Consider the following 16279-nt stretch of genomic DNA (forward strand, 5'->3'; position numbering starts at 1 on the left):
ACTTTTGAAACGAGAAACTGACATTCCTGACCCTGCACTATATATAGCATTAAAGCAAAAAATGTTGGCCACATACTGGGACCTCCTGGAAATAGAGGCCCTTGCAGACCTTGAGCCTGTGATTCTCCATAACCAGTTGCCCATTATGCCTTGGGTCATAAAAGCAGCATCCCAAAAACTCAGCACTGCTACTGAGTCCTCCTTAATATAATATGGAGCTGAACCTGGTCCCTCTGGATTATTAACCTGGAAGGGGTGGTCTCCACTGTCCTCAATTCCTTGACAGATGCAATGGTGTTAGATGAAGTCACCTTTCCCTCAAACCCATTGGCTATATGAAGAGCCCCTTGGGATTAACTGAGTGTTCAGCAATGGGAGTTTGTAGGCTGTATGGATGACACCGTCACCATTGTAAGTGACAGAACTCACTGAAATTTTGTTGCTTTACCTTCCAATAAAAGGACAGAACCCTAGGGTCAGCACGATTGGCTGGACTTCAGGCAGTCATCTTAGCACTGGATGCCCTGGTCAGCAAATTGCCTCACAAGCAAATGTTCACAAATTATTTGGTCATTGCCTAAGAGTTGTCTCTTCAGAATAAAGAACTCTGTGAATCCCTTGTTTCACAGATATCCAAAATATAAATCAAAATCACACATATATGAAGCTTCTCTAGGACACTCCTTTTTCTCCTTGGAGTTCCAGATATTAGTGGTAGTAATCAAAGCACACATTTCATGTCTCAGAATCACACCAGGCTCTTGAAAAAGGCATTCAATATAACTTTCATATCCCAAATATGTCCAAGACAACTGGTTTAACTGTGAGGCCTAATGGGCTCCTCAAAGAACTTGTATTTAAGTTACAAAATAACCAGTTAACCCCTAAATGTATATCCCAGTCCTGCCCTAGGCATTAATATCTCTCAACTCAAGGCCCTTCAGCCAACTCAAACTACTTTAAACAAAATCTTATTTTGATGTTTTAGCCATGAAGTCTTTGCCCATGCCTATGTCCTGAATGTTATTGCCTAGGTTTTCTTCTAGGGTTTTTTATGGTTTTAGGTCTTATGTTTAAGTCTTTAATTCATCTTGACTTGATTTTTATATAAGGCGTAAGGGAGGGTTCCAGTTTAAGTTTTCTACACATGGCTAGCCAGTTTTCCCAACACCATTTATTAAATAGGGAATCCTTTCCCTATTTCTTTTTTCAGGTTTTCAAAGATCAGATGGTTGTCAATGTGCGGTGTTATTTCTGAGGCCTCTTTTCCGTTCCATTGGTCTATATATCTGTTTAGGTACCAGTACCATGCTGTTTTGGTTACTGTAGCATTGTAGTATAGTTTGAAGTCAGGTAGCATGATGTCTCCAGCTTTGTTCTTTTGGCTTAGGATTCTCTTGGCTATATGGGCTCCTTTTTGGTACCACATGAGATTTAAAGTAGTTTTTTCTAATTCTGTCAAGAAAGTCAGCAATAGCTTGATGGAGATCACATTGAATCAATATATTACTTTGGGCAGTATGGCCATTTTCATGATATTGATTCTTCCTATCCATGAGTATGGAATGTTTCTCCATTTGTTTGTGTCCTCTCTTACTTCCTTGAGCAGTGGTTTGTAGTTCTCCTTGAAGAGGTCCTTCACGTCCCTTGTAAGTTGTATTCCTAGGCATTTTATTCTCTTTGCAGCAATTGTGAATGGGAGTTCATTCATGATTTGGCTCTCTGTTTGTCTATTATTGGTGTACAGGAACCGGGATCTAAGTAAACTAAAGAGCTTCTGCATAGCAAAAGAAACTATCATCAGAGTGAATAGGCAACCTACAGAATGGGAGAAAATTTTTGCAATCTGTCCATCTGACAAAGATCCACAATCTACAAGGAACTTAAACAAATGTAGAAGAAAAAGACAACACCATCAAAAAGTGGGCAAAGGATATGAACAGACACTTATCAGAAGGACATTTATGAAGCCAAAAACATATGAGAAAAAGCTCATCATCACTGGTCATTAGAGAAATGCAAATCAAAACCACAATGAGATATCATCTTACACCAGCTAGAATGCCAATCATTAAAAAGTCAGAAAACAACAGATGTTGGAAAGGATGTGGAGAAATAGGAACACTTTTACACTGTTGGTGGGAGTGTAAATTAGTTCAACCATTGTGGTAGACAGTGCGGCAATTTCTCAAGGATCTAGAACCAGAAACACCATTTGACCCAGGAATCCCATTACTGGGTAAAAACCCAAAGGTTATAAATCATTCTACTACAAAGACACGTGCATACATATGTTTATTGCAGCACTGTTCACAATAGCAAAGACGTGGAACCAACCCAAATGTCCATCAATGATAGACTGGATAAAGAAAATGTGGTACATATACACCATGAAATACTATGCAGCCATAAAAACAGATGAGTTCATGTCCTTTGAAGGGACATGGTTGAAGCTGGAAACCATCATTCTCAGCAAACTAACACAGGAACAGAAAACCAAACACTGCATGTTCTCACTTATAAGTGAGAGTTGAACAATGAGAACACATGGACATAAGGAGGGGAACTACACACCGGGACCCATCGTGGGGTGGGGGACTAGGGGATGGATAACATTAGGAGAAATACCTAATGTAGATGACGGGTTCATGGGTGCAGCAAACCACCATGGCATGTGTATAGCTATGTAAGAAACCTGCACGTTTGGCACATGTATCCCAGAACTTAAAGTATAATTTAAAAAAATAAAAAAATTAAAAGAAAACCTTTCTTATCACCCTCTGCTATATTTTTAAAGAGAGGGAAATGTCTCATTTCTGTTATTATGAAGACTCATTTTATATGTGGCCCCTTATTAATGTCTCCTCCTATCTTTTTAGATTTTCTATTTTGCTTCTACCCCATAAAGTCAATACACCAGATCTAAGCAAAGAATCCTTTGAAACCCATTAACCATGGATTGTCCCATAGGCCAGAACACTGCCCATGTGCTATGGGAAGCATTTGAGTCAAAATTTCCACCATCCAATTCACTTTCTTTAATATTTACATTTTACAAAGTGGATGATTACTTCAGGCTCTCCCTCTGATTCTCTCTAGAAAAGTTAAAATTGGTTTTCCAAGGCCATTCCCATAGACAATGTGGACTACCAAGAAAAGAGATAGAAAACCTTACTTACTGAATAAAATAAAAGTAACTTTCAAAGATAGTAGTGAAATCAATGTCATATCTCATAATGACAAAAGCAGACAACACCTCACTGGCAATAATACGTGCTGGTGTAAAATTAGCATGAGACAACAAAGTCCTGTCAGGTGCAGCTACACACCATTCTGTTGACCATTGGTTTCACTACTCTAAGTCTGGATACTTACATTGATTTGCAACCCAGAGGCTCAAACTCTCTAAGTTAGCCATTGTTTGACCACAACAAATGCTTACGTCCACATTCGATTGAGTTTGACAAGGTGAGTAGAAGCCCTACAAACAAAATACTCACCTGGTTTTCTCATCTGCAATCAAACCAGCAACTGAAGCAAAAGGCACATTGGCTAAATTGGAGGGCCTGCCTACATGCTGATGCTGATCCTCCAAGCTCAATCACAGGTATTTTAATAGGCAAAATTGTGACACCCTATTAACCACATGCATGCAAATCTGGGCACATCATTTAGAACCTATTTGCAGCAAAACCCTCCCCATCACCCATCCAGACAAAACCTTGGACTATTGGGAGCTTTTTGGTTCAGGTACTCTTAAGGCCTTAATTGTGCCAGCCCGGTTACAGGATTTGGTTCAATTACAACAACATCACAAATGCCAATATCACCATTCTTAGTTATGTACTCATAAAACCCTGTCTTAAAAGATATTTATAAGTCAAATTCCCAGGTGAAACTTTGCCCTAAAATTTCCCAAGAGGTTCAGTCTTACCATAATACTGGTGAACAACACCCACAGCAACTCAAGTGGGTACCTACTTAAAAAAGATACCCTAGTTTCATAGACCACATCACATTGACCTGTCCTAGGAGTTCACCGTTGGGGATCACATCACCTCAGGCAATGTCAACCCATCCTGAGACCACAGAATTGGTGATGGCTTCATCCCCTGTGCCAAAGACAACTTCACCTCAACACCAAGACCACCATGTCAACAACACTCCCGGGATACCTCCCTTGACATTCTTTCAAATTGAACACTGGACATTTGTTACTATTTTTTCTTTTGATATTAGGTTTTATACTACATTTCCTGAGCTTACTGTTTGGTTAGCCCAGATTCCTGGCATGCTCCTTGCTCTCTATCTATACTCCCATTCCTAAAGGGAAACCTTGTGAGGTTCCTTCTATCTGCACCATTCTAAAATGTGCATTATTGCCTCATATTGATCCATACTTGGACTGGACCTCTCACTCCTCAGAAAACTTCTCCTACCCTCCCGCATCCCCCAGCTTGCCACTGCAACCTCCTGCCTTGCTTCTCTGACCATGACCACTACAACTACTCCTCCCCCTAGTTACAAATACTGTTAACCTTTACATATATCTTATTAAACTTTCAGTTCATATTCTCAGCAACAAAACTGCCGTGACTGCCACCTTGATTCAAGAAATACACTGAGTTACTATTACCACAAAACATAATATAACTCATAATTTAAATATACTTTATTGGAAGTCTCTGAGCGTACACTGGTGTAAGAGGTTTTCAATATACAATAATAGTGAAAAGAAAACACAGGTAATAACTCCACCAACATACTGTTAAAGACCCCAAAATTTCAGAATGTTTTTGCCATATACATGGGAAACTTGGTAACAGGATGGCCTGCAAGGACTCTGCATATTTCTACTTGTTTTCTTCCTTTCTACTCTTATACTGAAATGTTTTTTCTACACTGCTTAGGGGAGCTTATACCGTACTGTTTAAAAGTCTCCATTACTCTTTGGGCCACTGTAATACCCCTAGTAATTGAGTTTATCACTAATGTCAAGACAACAAGGGGTCCAACTAGGTATCTTGACCTAGTTTTGAGTCTCTTACTAGAGGCCAGTCAGTTCCCCTTTCTGAGAAGCTAATGAAATCCACACTCCAACCACAACTTATCGGGTTCTTGTATGCTGGGACCAATATACATCCCCTTATGCCCAGAGCCTGCAAACTTATTAACCAGCAAATTTGCAGGGGGTCCATGTAACTAGCTAAACCCATCCTACCTGCCCCTACAGCTATAGATTGTCATTACCCTGTTCCTACATACAATTTCCTATCTGGCCCTATCTGGCAGTCACATCTTGTTTTGAGCAGTAAATAGCAGAGTTCTGCCTTTATCTATCCTAGTATCAATGTGCTATGTCCAACTATCAAAAAACTCTTTACATCTCATAAAACATGTAACTTATCCTTTTTTACTATAAAGCTAGTAGAATGCCCTGCCCAAATCTGAAATGTTCTAAATGCTTAGAATTGTCCTCAAATGAAAAGTCACATCATTTAAACAGAAATTGATAATATGACATGTCCACCTTAATAAGGGCATGTAACCCAAATGTCAAAAGAAGGTTAAACTGATAGATATTGATTCTTCATAAATATTATTTTTTTGTCTTAGTGTTTATTTTTTTCCTTCTGTTCAAATCTATTATATCTGTTTCTTCTGGACTCAATATTTTTTTTATCATTGGTATTCTAAATTGCATTCTTCAATACAGTAGCTACTAGTCAAAATTAAATACAATTAAAGCATTTAAAATTTTAAATTAACCAAAAAGTAATTTGTAAATAAAATTAAAAATTAATTTCCTAGTGACTAGCTATATTTCAAAGGCTCAATAGGCACATATGACTAGTTGCTACGATATTAGTCAGTGCTAGAGAGTCTTTTTTTCACAGCAGAAAGTATGATTGGAGATCTTTTCTCTAGAATATGCATGCCTATTAATTCCTTCATCTACTACTGGTATTATTTGTTAGGAAGAGTTTTATGGAGTATACCAGAGATATTTTATTTGAATATATGTTAACCTAAGTGTAAGATCAGCTAGTCTGGGAGAAAAAGTTATGGGAAGTAAGACACAAAACACAGTTAGCAGAATTTTTTTTTTTCATTTTTTTAAGCTAAAGGAAACAGAGATGAAGTGTCTGTTATGATATACCAGAAGTAACACATTATCTTAGATTTGACCTCTACTCTTCTGGGTGGTAAAGGTTTTTCTTAACATGTTTGGGAAAAACAAAAGCACAAAAAAAAAACAAGTATATGCTGTTTCACAAAACCAAGAAACCTTCCTTGGATGGCTCTGAAAATGTGTTCATCACAAGATTGTTAGCCCTCCAGACAGGGCTTGTTCATAATGTTAACAGCCTATCCTTTGGGATTAGACTTTCTGGCAAGGCCTGCTGAATTGAAGGATGGTTACTTTCCCAATTATGTATGCATTGCAGCCAGACATAGTCACTTTGATTCAACAAATTACATGCCCATGTATGTCTTACATAACCTATAAGAAATAGTGTTCAACACGGGTACTGGTTTTGAGGTAGCCTAGTTTTCATTGTCTGAAACATCCTTATAAGATGCAATGATCTAATCTGTTCTTTAGAGTCAATGAATGTGGCCCTGATTATCATTCAGTTTTATGTATCTTGTATGTGTGTGTATATATGTGTACGTCTATAGCAGTGTTTTCCAACTTTGGCACTGTTGATATTTGAGGCATTTGAGACGGTATAATTCCTTGTTTTCAGGGTCATAGTGTCCTATGTATTGCAGGATGTTTGGGAGCAACCATGGCCTCTACCCACTAGATGCCATCAGCACCCCTCCACCTCACCCAGTTGTGACAACGAAAAATGTCTCCGGACATTGCAGATGTCTCCAGGAGGGCAAAGTAGTCTGTATTTGGGAAGCACTGATCTGTGGTAACCTTTTAAAAGTGAGACTGCAAAAGAAGTGATAATGACTAAACACAAATGATGCAAAAAGAAGTACATTTCATTAGACAGTGTATGTTTATAAATATGTTTCTATAAATGAAAATATAATGTGCTATTAGGAACATTTATTTAGTGCTGCTTTTGGCCTTCAATACCTTCTTACTAACAATGTAGTAAAACTACTGGGACTGGGAGGTATTTATTTAAGGTCTGGACCTCAACCTTCCATTCTTTCATGATAATTTTTAAAATTTGATAAAAATATTATATAAATTATATAATATTCTTTACTACATGGCCAAATCTCTGTATTAGATCTTTTAATAACAATGAATAATCTTTTCAATCTCACTTTAAGCATAGTTTCACAAATTTCTAGTGAGGCTTCACCCTCTGTTCTTAGTTATCTGGTATGAACTTGGAAATAGCAGGAAAAAACAAAAAACACAAAACAGAAAACCTTCAATCCTTTGCTAGGCTCATGCAGAGGGATGTCTGGCAGGTCTTTTGGTTTGAGTGGAAGGAAAGCACACTCTGAGTTGAGAATCCTTGGTCAAGTTCTCTATCACTATGCAAAAATCATTAACTCCTTGATACCTCCTGTATTGCAATAGCAAATGTCTCTCTTGAGTATAGCCACACAAAGTTATACTGTTTAAAGCAGACATGGCTACATATTGTATGGCACAGTATTATAGGATAGTAAAAAGTGAATTTTCTTTATGACTTTAGAGCTTTACTCATCTACTTTTTTTTAGTTACAACGATGTACTGACTTAGACGTAGTTTAATCAACCTTCTCTAATTCTACATGACATTGGGCTGGGCACATTGTAATTAGAACTTTGTTTTCTTACGTATAAAATAAAAATCGGATACCAGTTTCTGAGGTTGTTAGGATTTGAAAAGCTAGCATATGAAAAGGCCCTGGTCTAGTGGCATTCAGGGAAGGTCGAGTCCTTTTTCCTAATAAAGGACAGATAGAGAAAGTAGTTATTATATGCTATGCTGTAGAATGCTCTTCTTAGGCTCTGATAATATAAGGAAGCAATCCTCCTGTCTGGCTGAAATAGGCCTGGGCTCAGATTTCATAGCAGTTGTAGGTAACAGCAGAGTAGCAATGGTTGCCAATGAACCTCATCCCTGGCTCAACTCTATTGGAAACAGTTGCAACTTTCTGCTTCAGTGGCAGCCCCAACAAACATTAAGATAGGACAATCAGGGCTTAGGAAATGTGAGAGACTGGCAGGGATTCAGGCTGTACTGGAGTGTCAGATCAACTAAGAAAGAGATGGTGCTTAGAAGCCAAAATAGCCACACCATCTTCTGCCTCTTTTGTCTCAAATGGCTCACGTTTGAAACAGTCTGAGAATGTGTGGCATAAAATACATATTCAAAACATCATATGTCAAATCTGTGGCTTGTGAAAATTTCTGTACAAAAAGAAAATTCTTTATTAACAATATGGAATCAAAATTAGCTCTATGAAAACCTTTCTTAGTAGAGCCCTTAATAAACACATCAATTTTTTAATCATCTCAAAGATGGCCTTTACAATGTAGACTATTATATATGATCATATTTCTGAAGTAAAATTACAAGGGTTACAAAGGAGCAATGCTGCTTTTCAGAGTCCAACCAATGAGAATGATAAATGGAGTGAATAGTTAATTGAAAGTAGTCACATTGCAATTCTCATGGTTTATCATCTACAAACTGAGAGTTTTAACACAAATCAAAAAATATTTATGAAAATAATGTTACTTTGCCCAGAGAGCCTCTGATACCCCTTTATATAATTATAATTATTTAAAATTATCTTAGCAGATGAAGAATTGATGTCGGTCCAGATTCACACATTCGTGAACGACATCATGGTCTTCTCAAAATGAGGCTGCATAAGCCATCAGAGATACGCTTCCAAGACTAGAACAGGGAGTAACTTCCTTCCAGATGTCATCATGGGAACAATATGATCAAAATCCATCACTGATATAGTTTGAATATTTGTTCCCACCCAGATTTCATGTTGAATTGTAATACCCATTGTTGGAGGTGGGGCCTGGTGAGAGGCGTTGGATCATGAGAACAAATGCCTCATGAATGGCTCGGGCCATCCCCTTGATGATAAGTGAGCTCTCACTCTGAGTTTACATGAGATCTGGTCATTTAAAAGTGTGTGGCACCTTCCTTCCCATACTCTCTCTCACTTGTTCCTGCTCTTGCCATGTGACGTGTCTGCACCCCCTTTACCTTCTGCCACGATTGTAAGCTTCCTGAGGCCTCCCCCAAAGCCAGGCAGGTGTTGGCACCATGCTTCCTATACAGCCTGCAGAACCATGAGCCAATTAAACCTCTTTTATTTATAAATTACCAAGTCAGGTATTTCTTTATAGCAATGCAATAATGGCCTAACACAATGGTTCATTATGAATTATTATTTCAAAAATAAATCTTATAACATTTGTCTGAAAAGTTCAATTATTTTTATTATAGTTTAGTGTTAAAATAGTTTACAGGAAAATATTTAAATATTTTAAAAAATTATAACACTTTATTTTTTCATTTTTGATATGATGGTGACCTAAAAATTGGAGCTCTCTATCTCTAAGAGCTTTGCTAATGTCATTCTTATTGTTTATTGTAATGGCAACCTGCATAGCACCAGAGCAGGAGGTAACTGGGCCACTAAATAATAACAGCCCTTTGTCATGAAAGATGATGACTGAAAGCATTTTGTCAATGTTCTGTAGGATAGAATCCAGAATTCTGGGCTATCACCACTATATCACTCCTGGAGTCCAAAAAACATTAAAAAGGATTTAACAAAATAATTAAATTGAGCTCATGACTTGAGGAGATTTTGTATTTGGCAAAGGCACTTGAGAGCAAAATCTTCCTTAGCAACCGGTTAATTATGATCTCTTGGCTATATTCACCAATACCCCCATCATCCATTCAGACACTGTTTTTGTCTGTATTTCACAGATACATATAGCTATCAATTCATCTAAAGTCCTGGGTGCTCTACTTAAGAAAGGAATTTATCTGTAATAGATTAAACAGTATACTTGATGACATTTTGAAATGTAAAATACACTAGAAATCGGTGCTGTTATTTTTCTCAGATAAATCGCTGCACTGATTATCATGAAGTACATTGATGTCACTATCACTATGACAACATTGTGACAAGAACTAGTCACTCCAAGCTACCTAGTAAAAGGAAATGTCATCTATATTTCTGAATAAAATATAACACACAGGACCTCTGCTTTTGTACATAAATTAGTACCTTACTGGCTAGGGAATGTTAAATCACAGTTGGATGAAGAAACAATTCATATTAATGTTTCTCTAAAGGTAAGATTTGAATATTTGAAAAATGTATACTGTAACTTTTGATCAATTAAAAGGGAAGCATGGTTTTATCATAATATAAGGACCTATTTGATGGAATAAATGCCCTTCTCTTTATTTGATTATATTTTGCACTTAAAGTACAATTCAGTTATAGGAACAAATAGTCTAAATAGGTGAGTTTTGAGATATATTTGAAGATTATTACGTGAAGTAACATTTGAATCAGTCTTTATACTTTTAGGATGTTGCATAATTTTTAATTTTCAGCTTTTAAAGATAGAAGTGAGTCATCTACTTCTACTATTCCTTTTTTAATTAAGCAAAGATTTAAAATCTTTGTTGTTGTTGAAAAATAACTTGTTTCTCATGTATTTTCTTCCCCCTTTCCCCAGGGGTGTCCTACAGAAAATACATGCAGCGTGTTATAACCGTAGGAATAAAGTATTAGTCATCACAAACACCACTCATTTACAAATGCACAGCTGCCAGTATTTTTGGGTTATTTATGCTCAATTTTGTACTTGTTTTAGTTTGTACAGTATAGTGTCAGTATTCTGACATTTGGTGTTTAAAGAACTGTATTACCACATGATATGACATGGAACAGTTGACAAATGGCAATTTTCCCAGTAATGTTTGCCTTTTTATTTGATCTGAGCCAAATCCGAAACTCTTGAGAGGAATTCCTTCCTGATAAGACTTGGTTAATTTAAATAATATATTTTAAATAATATGATTTAAATTTATTTTAAATAATTTTAAATTTATATGTTTTAAATTTATTTTACATATTTATATATTTAAATATTTAAAATTTATTATTATAAAAAATATATTTTAGATTTATTTTTATATGTAATTTATATGTACACAACCTGTCTTAAATTTAAAATTCTATTTATTTTGGTCAATTAAGACAATGTGACTGTTATATATCATATATAATATGGGCTGTAATCTCAGAGATGGTCACTTTAATGCGTTATAATTTCTTAATTGCATAAACATGATTAAAAGGCTATTTTTTTTCTAATGCATTATTTGGTGCTAGAGACACTGAAAGAAAAACAGAAATATCTTTGGTGAAGGGTGTGTTATTCTGAGTGTATTAACTAATGCAAAAACTCAAAGTATGTTTTTAGTATTACTCAACTACCTATTTAGAACAATTGAGAAATAGAAAAATTGAGCATGGAAAATAAGTAGCTCCAGGTCTCTCTGATAAATAGTATGATTAACTTAATTTTCAATCCATATGTTATTGTATCAATTTCTGTTTTAGAGTCCAGACACATATATTTTGATTATATTAATTTAACTAAACAATATTTTCTAACTTATACTGACTGTGGCTATAATATACACAATACAGACAAAGAAGAAAATACATTTAATTTCAATTAAAATGTTTTAAATATTCTTAATAGTATTTAAATAAAAATTAAATAGAGGTAAGCATAGACATAAGCAGAGAATAAATATATTCAAAAGTCTGTTGGATGCATAGAAACTTCAAGACGGGAGGATTTCAGACTTGTATTTTTAGTGAAAAAAATTCAAAATTGATTGCCTTGTAAGAGATTTATTTTCTAGAGGCATACTTCCCCTACAAATTATAGTTTCTATTTTAAAATAAGCCTTTAGCAGAGCATATTGTATATCATTAAAAAAATCTGTTCCAAACCATCCATCTAACCTATTTTTATCATATAATGCAAGCATTAGTTGGATTTCCTAGACCCTATATAACATTAACTCACTTTCTGCAAGCTCCCACCTATACATATATGTACACACATATGCAAACATGCATTCACATGCTTTGTGTTTAGAGTGGAAAGATAAGTATGTGCATATTCTTCTTTGTAATCCAATGATATATTTCACTATAATTACATTTTAATCTCTCTGTTAAAAATTTTAAAGAGATAAACTTAGAATCCAATTTCCTAATAATAATTTTTTATTTGAAGATTTAAGCAACAGTAGATTTTGTCTTCTTTTTTTTTTTTTTAACAATCTTTGAGAGGATATCAGCAATCATGTTCTTATAAGAGGCATTCAAATCTTAAAAAATTGAGTTCAGATCTAATGGAATACTAGTCATGTCTTTAATTCATCACTTCAGTGTGATGATTACTCTTTCATCTAATGTTTTAAATTTATTTAAATTCAGTGATTTTAGAGCAAGTCAGAAGGAGAAGGTAGCAACTTATTTTTTTCTTTTCCTTTCCTATGGATTGGAAAACAAATGCTTTAGTTAACCAATCTGGAAATGAATAAAAAATTGTTGCTTATAAATTTAGGATAAAAGGAGAAGCACAATCTCTGTTAGTCACAAAGTGATATAGTCCAGTTTGCCAGCAAAAGTTACATCAAATAGCTTTTAGAGTACATAAGGAATTCTAAAATTTAGAAATATATTAAATCAAAAATGGAGAATTTTACTAGTATTTATGTTATAGAATGATGATATATTAAGCTTTAGTTTATTTTCAATACATGGTGAAAATGGCACTTGTGAATAAAATAGGCATTCCAGACTAATTTTTTTCACACCTAGAACCTAATGTAAAGTGGCCTGCCGTTATTGTCTGTAGCAACATCATCTTGAGTTGCTTTAAAAATGCCTTCAATAGGCTGGGAGTGGCAGTTCACACCTGTAATCTCTGCCCTTTGGGAGGCCTAGACTGGCAGATCACCTGAGGTCAGGAGTTCAAGACCAGCCTGGCCAACATGGTGAAACCCCGTCTCTACCAAAAATACAAAAAATTAGCTGGGCGTGGTGGTGCACGCCTGTAATCATAGCTACTCAAGATGCTGAGTCAGGAGAATTGCTTGAACCCAGAAGGCCGAGGTTGCAGTGAGCTGAGATTGTGCCACTGCACTTCAGCCTGGGCAACAAAAGTGAAACTCCATCTCAAAAAAAAAAAAAAAAAAAAAAAAAGTGCTTTCAATATCCTTTTGTAGGCAAGCCTAGGCATTGCTGTAACTTTTTAAAGAAAATAAAAATAAATAAAAGGTTTTCATCTATCCAGGAATTTTTCCACAGTGTTGCATTTGATAAGTTTAATTTTAATGTACTTATTATTTCTTTTTTTATCCTTTTTCCTAAATAAGCCTAGTTGGTTTCACAAATGTTGCTTTAAATTCAATTGACTGTCTTGCAGTTAGAATATGAAAAATTGGCTAGGAATTTTTACTCAGCTACAAATCTTGAACCAAATAATTCTTGTAAAAGTACTGTATTTAATGTTCACACAGTCAGCTATCTTGTGGCTAGAGTTTTCTGCCAAGAGTACACCACAAGCTTTTTGTTAATATTATTCAGAAGTGGGAAAGGAGGTAGGAAACTTGATTTCCTGCAATACCAATGAGATTTTTCCCTCTAATATCTCAGAGCTCAGTCAACATAGGGACACTTTGAAATATATTTATTTATGACTATTGTTCCTTTCATGAGCCCAAGAATTCTCCAGCTTCTGAAATACACGTCTTATTTACTTGCTATCACCATCTGTCAGAAAATATTTTGAGTTGAACAGAAGCAGCAGAAGAATAATCCCACCTGCAGATGCTGTTCAACTGAGAGATTAATCCCAGCAATTGAAATCATCACGAAGAGAGCTCTGACTTAGTTTTCTTTTCATTGTGACACAAAAGTTTACCTTATTTGACTCCTTGGGAAAAGGAAAGTAAATGCTAATAGTATTTCATTCAGATTTGCATTTGAAACTTTAGAGCTTTACGAAAATATTATTCAAGAATTCTGTGACACCTTCCCTGCCATATCCTGGCCTTGTTTCCCTAGTATCTGTGCCATCCTAGTGTACACTGTCCATCTGCACTCCAGCCTGCCATTCAGAAATGGTGTCCATGGCTGGGGAGGAGTTTGGGGTTAACATTTGAAAAAGAGATTCAAAGAATACTATGCAGTGTATTCCTGGCTTCAAGATTTGCATCCCTGTTAAAGCAAGATAAAAGTATTGCCTTTGAGAGTCAGGGGGAGAATTACAGCAAGGCAGTCATTCACCTTTGGGGAAAGGGTATGAAAACAAGTGGGCAATTTTACCTGCTTTCATTTTGTGATTGATGACATGGGAGCATTTTGAGGATATGCTATGTGTTTTATTCTCCTTTCATTCATTTATTTATTTATTCCTTCATTCCTTCATTTCATTTTTCCTATGAGTAACTCACTTTTTCATGTATTCAATCAACTAACATTTATTGAACATTATAGCTTTATAAATTTTTTTTTTTTTAACTTTGTTTGCCAAACTTCTTTCTGCCTCAAGTTTCTACAGTTTCACATTACCCTGTTTTACTTCTTCATAGCACTTGTCACTTCTGGAAGCCATACTATATTTTTTTTGGTATATTGTCTGATTCCCTCTTAGGAAGTGTTAAGTTTTGTGAGAAAAGAAACTCTATGTTGTTCATTGCTGAATTCCCCAGATGTAGGAGGATGCCTGGCATGTGATGCTGATAGTTCATCATCATCATCATCATCATCATCATCATTATCATTGGTAGCAGCCAATCTTTACAAAACTTTTAATTTTTTTTTCAGTAAATGAAAGAATGAATGATTGAAGTTACATAATATAATTTGTTGGCATTAATTAAGCCCAACCCATGTTACTGCACCTAATGATCTATTGATCCCATACATTTTCACTTTCAAATACAGTCACATGCCACATAATGATGTTTCATTCCAGGACGGACTACATGTGCAAGGAATTACATGATAATTGCACTATAATAATTTATAGTAAAAATGAAAATTTTCTATAGTCTAGTGATGTCTTAGACTTCATAATGTCATAATGTGTTGGTATAACACATTGCCTTTTCTATGTTTAGATATGTTTAAATACATAAGTACTTACCATTGTGTTATAATTGCCTACAGTATTCAGTTTAGTAACGTGTTATACAAGTTTGCAACCTAGAAGCAATAGGCTATAACATTTAGCTTAGTTGTATAGTAGACCAGTGGTCCCCAACCTTTTTGGCATGAGAAACTTGTTTCATGAAAGACAATTTTTCCATGGGGGTTGGGGAATGCATGATTTTGGGGTCATTAGCCATTAGACTGTCAAAAGGAGCACACAACCTAGATCCCTCGCATGCTTAGTTTACAATAGGGTTCATGCTCCTGTGAGAATCTAATGCTGCTGCTGATCTGACAGAAGGCAGAACTCAGGCAGTAATGCTCATTGGCCCACCACTCACCTTCGGCTGTACAACCTGGTTCCTAACAGGCCACAGACAGATACTGGTCCCTGGCCTGGGGTTGGGGACCCCTGTAGTAGTCTGTGTCATCTAGGTTTGTATGAGTACAGTTACAATGTTTACACAAAGAGGAAATCACCTAACAACATGCTTCTCAGAAAGTATCCCCATTGTTCATTGAAACCTGACTGTAACTCAGTTTCCTAAGCTGGAGGGTATATGCAATCACCCTTCTTTAGTATCACCCAGACATATTTGTGTTAGACAGGGATTAGCATCAGTGTTTTGCAAGATCTGAAAGTATGAAGTTGATATTCATCTAAATTTATTTATGATACAAGAAGTCTTAAGAAAAACTGATAGACGGTAATATCACGATTCTGCCTTCCTTTGGTTGTTCTCTGGTATCACCATCATCTGTTGCTGCAATTGTTATGATTGTTTTTGTTAAGTCTTTTGCAAATAGCATAATGCTGGTCAAGACAATGAATCATCAAAATAAATGACAGACTGGAAAACCAGTAAAAATAATTCTGCAAAAATGAATGGACTCTCTTATATTTAGGTTTAAATATGTAGCTGAAAATACATAGTAAGAAAATGCCCAAAATAATAGTATTAACTTTTAAACAAATACATCACATTATTTGCATGATGCAAATGTATGGTCAATATGCTAAAAACATTAAATTATCTATGATTTAATAAATGTGTATGTTCAAATAAAGAATGTC

At 35.5% G+C, this 16279-nt stretch overlaps 1 protein-coding gene across 4 annotated transcripts in view; it reads left to right on the plus strand.

Moving 5' to 3' along the window:
- Nucleotides 1-10222: 10222 nt before the first annotated feature.
- The window catches only part of DGKB (diacylglycerol kinase beta), an 837327-nt gene continuing 831270 nt past the window's right edge, over nucleotides 10223-16279 (plus strand). For all 4 annotated transcript variants that reach the window (XM_025380374.1, XM_025380383.1, XM_025380380.1 and 1 more), the window contains exon 1: nucleotides 10223-10304. The gene's annotated coding sequence lies outside the window, so the exon portion shown is untranslated. The remainder of the gene's footprint in view (nucleotides 10305-16279) is intronic.

This window comes from Theropithecus gelada, chromosome 3, assembly GCF_003255815.1.
Source record: "Theropithecus gelada isolate Dixy chromosome 3, Tgel_1.0, whole genome shotgun sequence".
Lineage (NCBI taxonomy): Eukaryota > Metazoa > Chordata > Mammalia > Primates > Cercopithecidae > Theropithecus > Theropithecus gelada.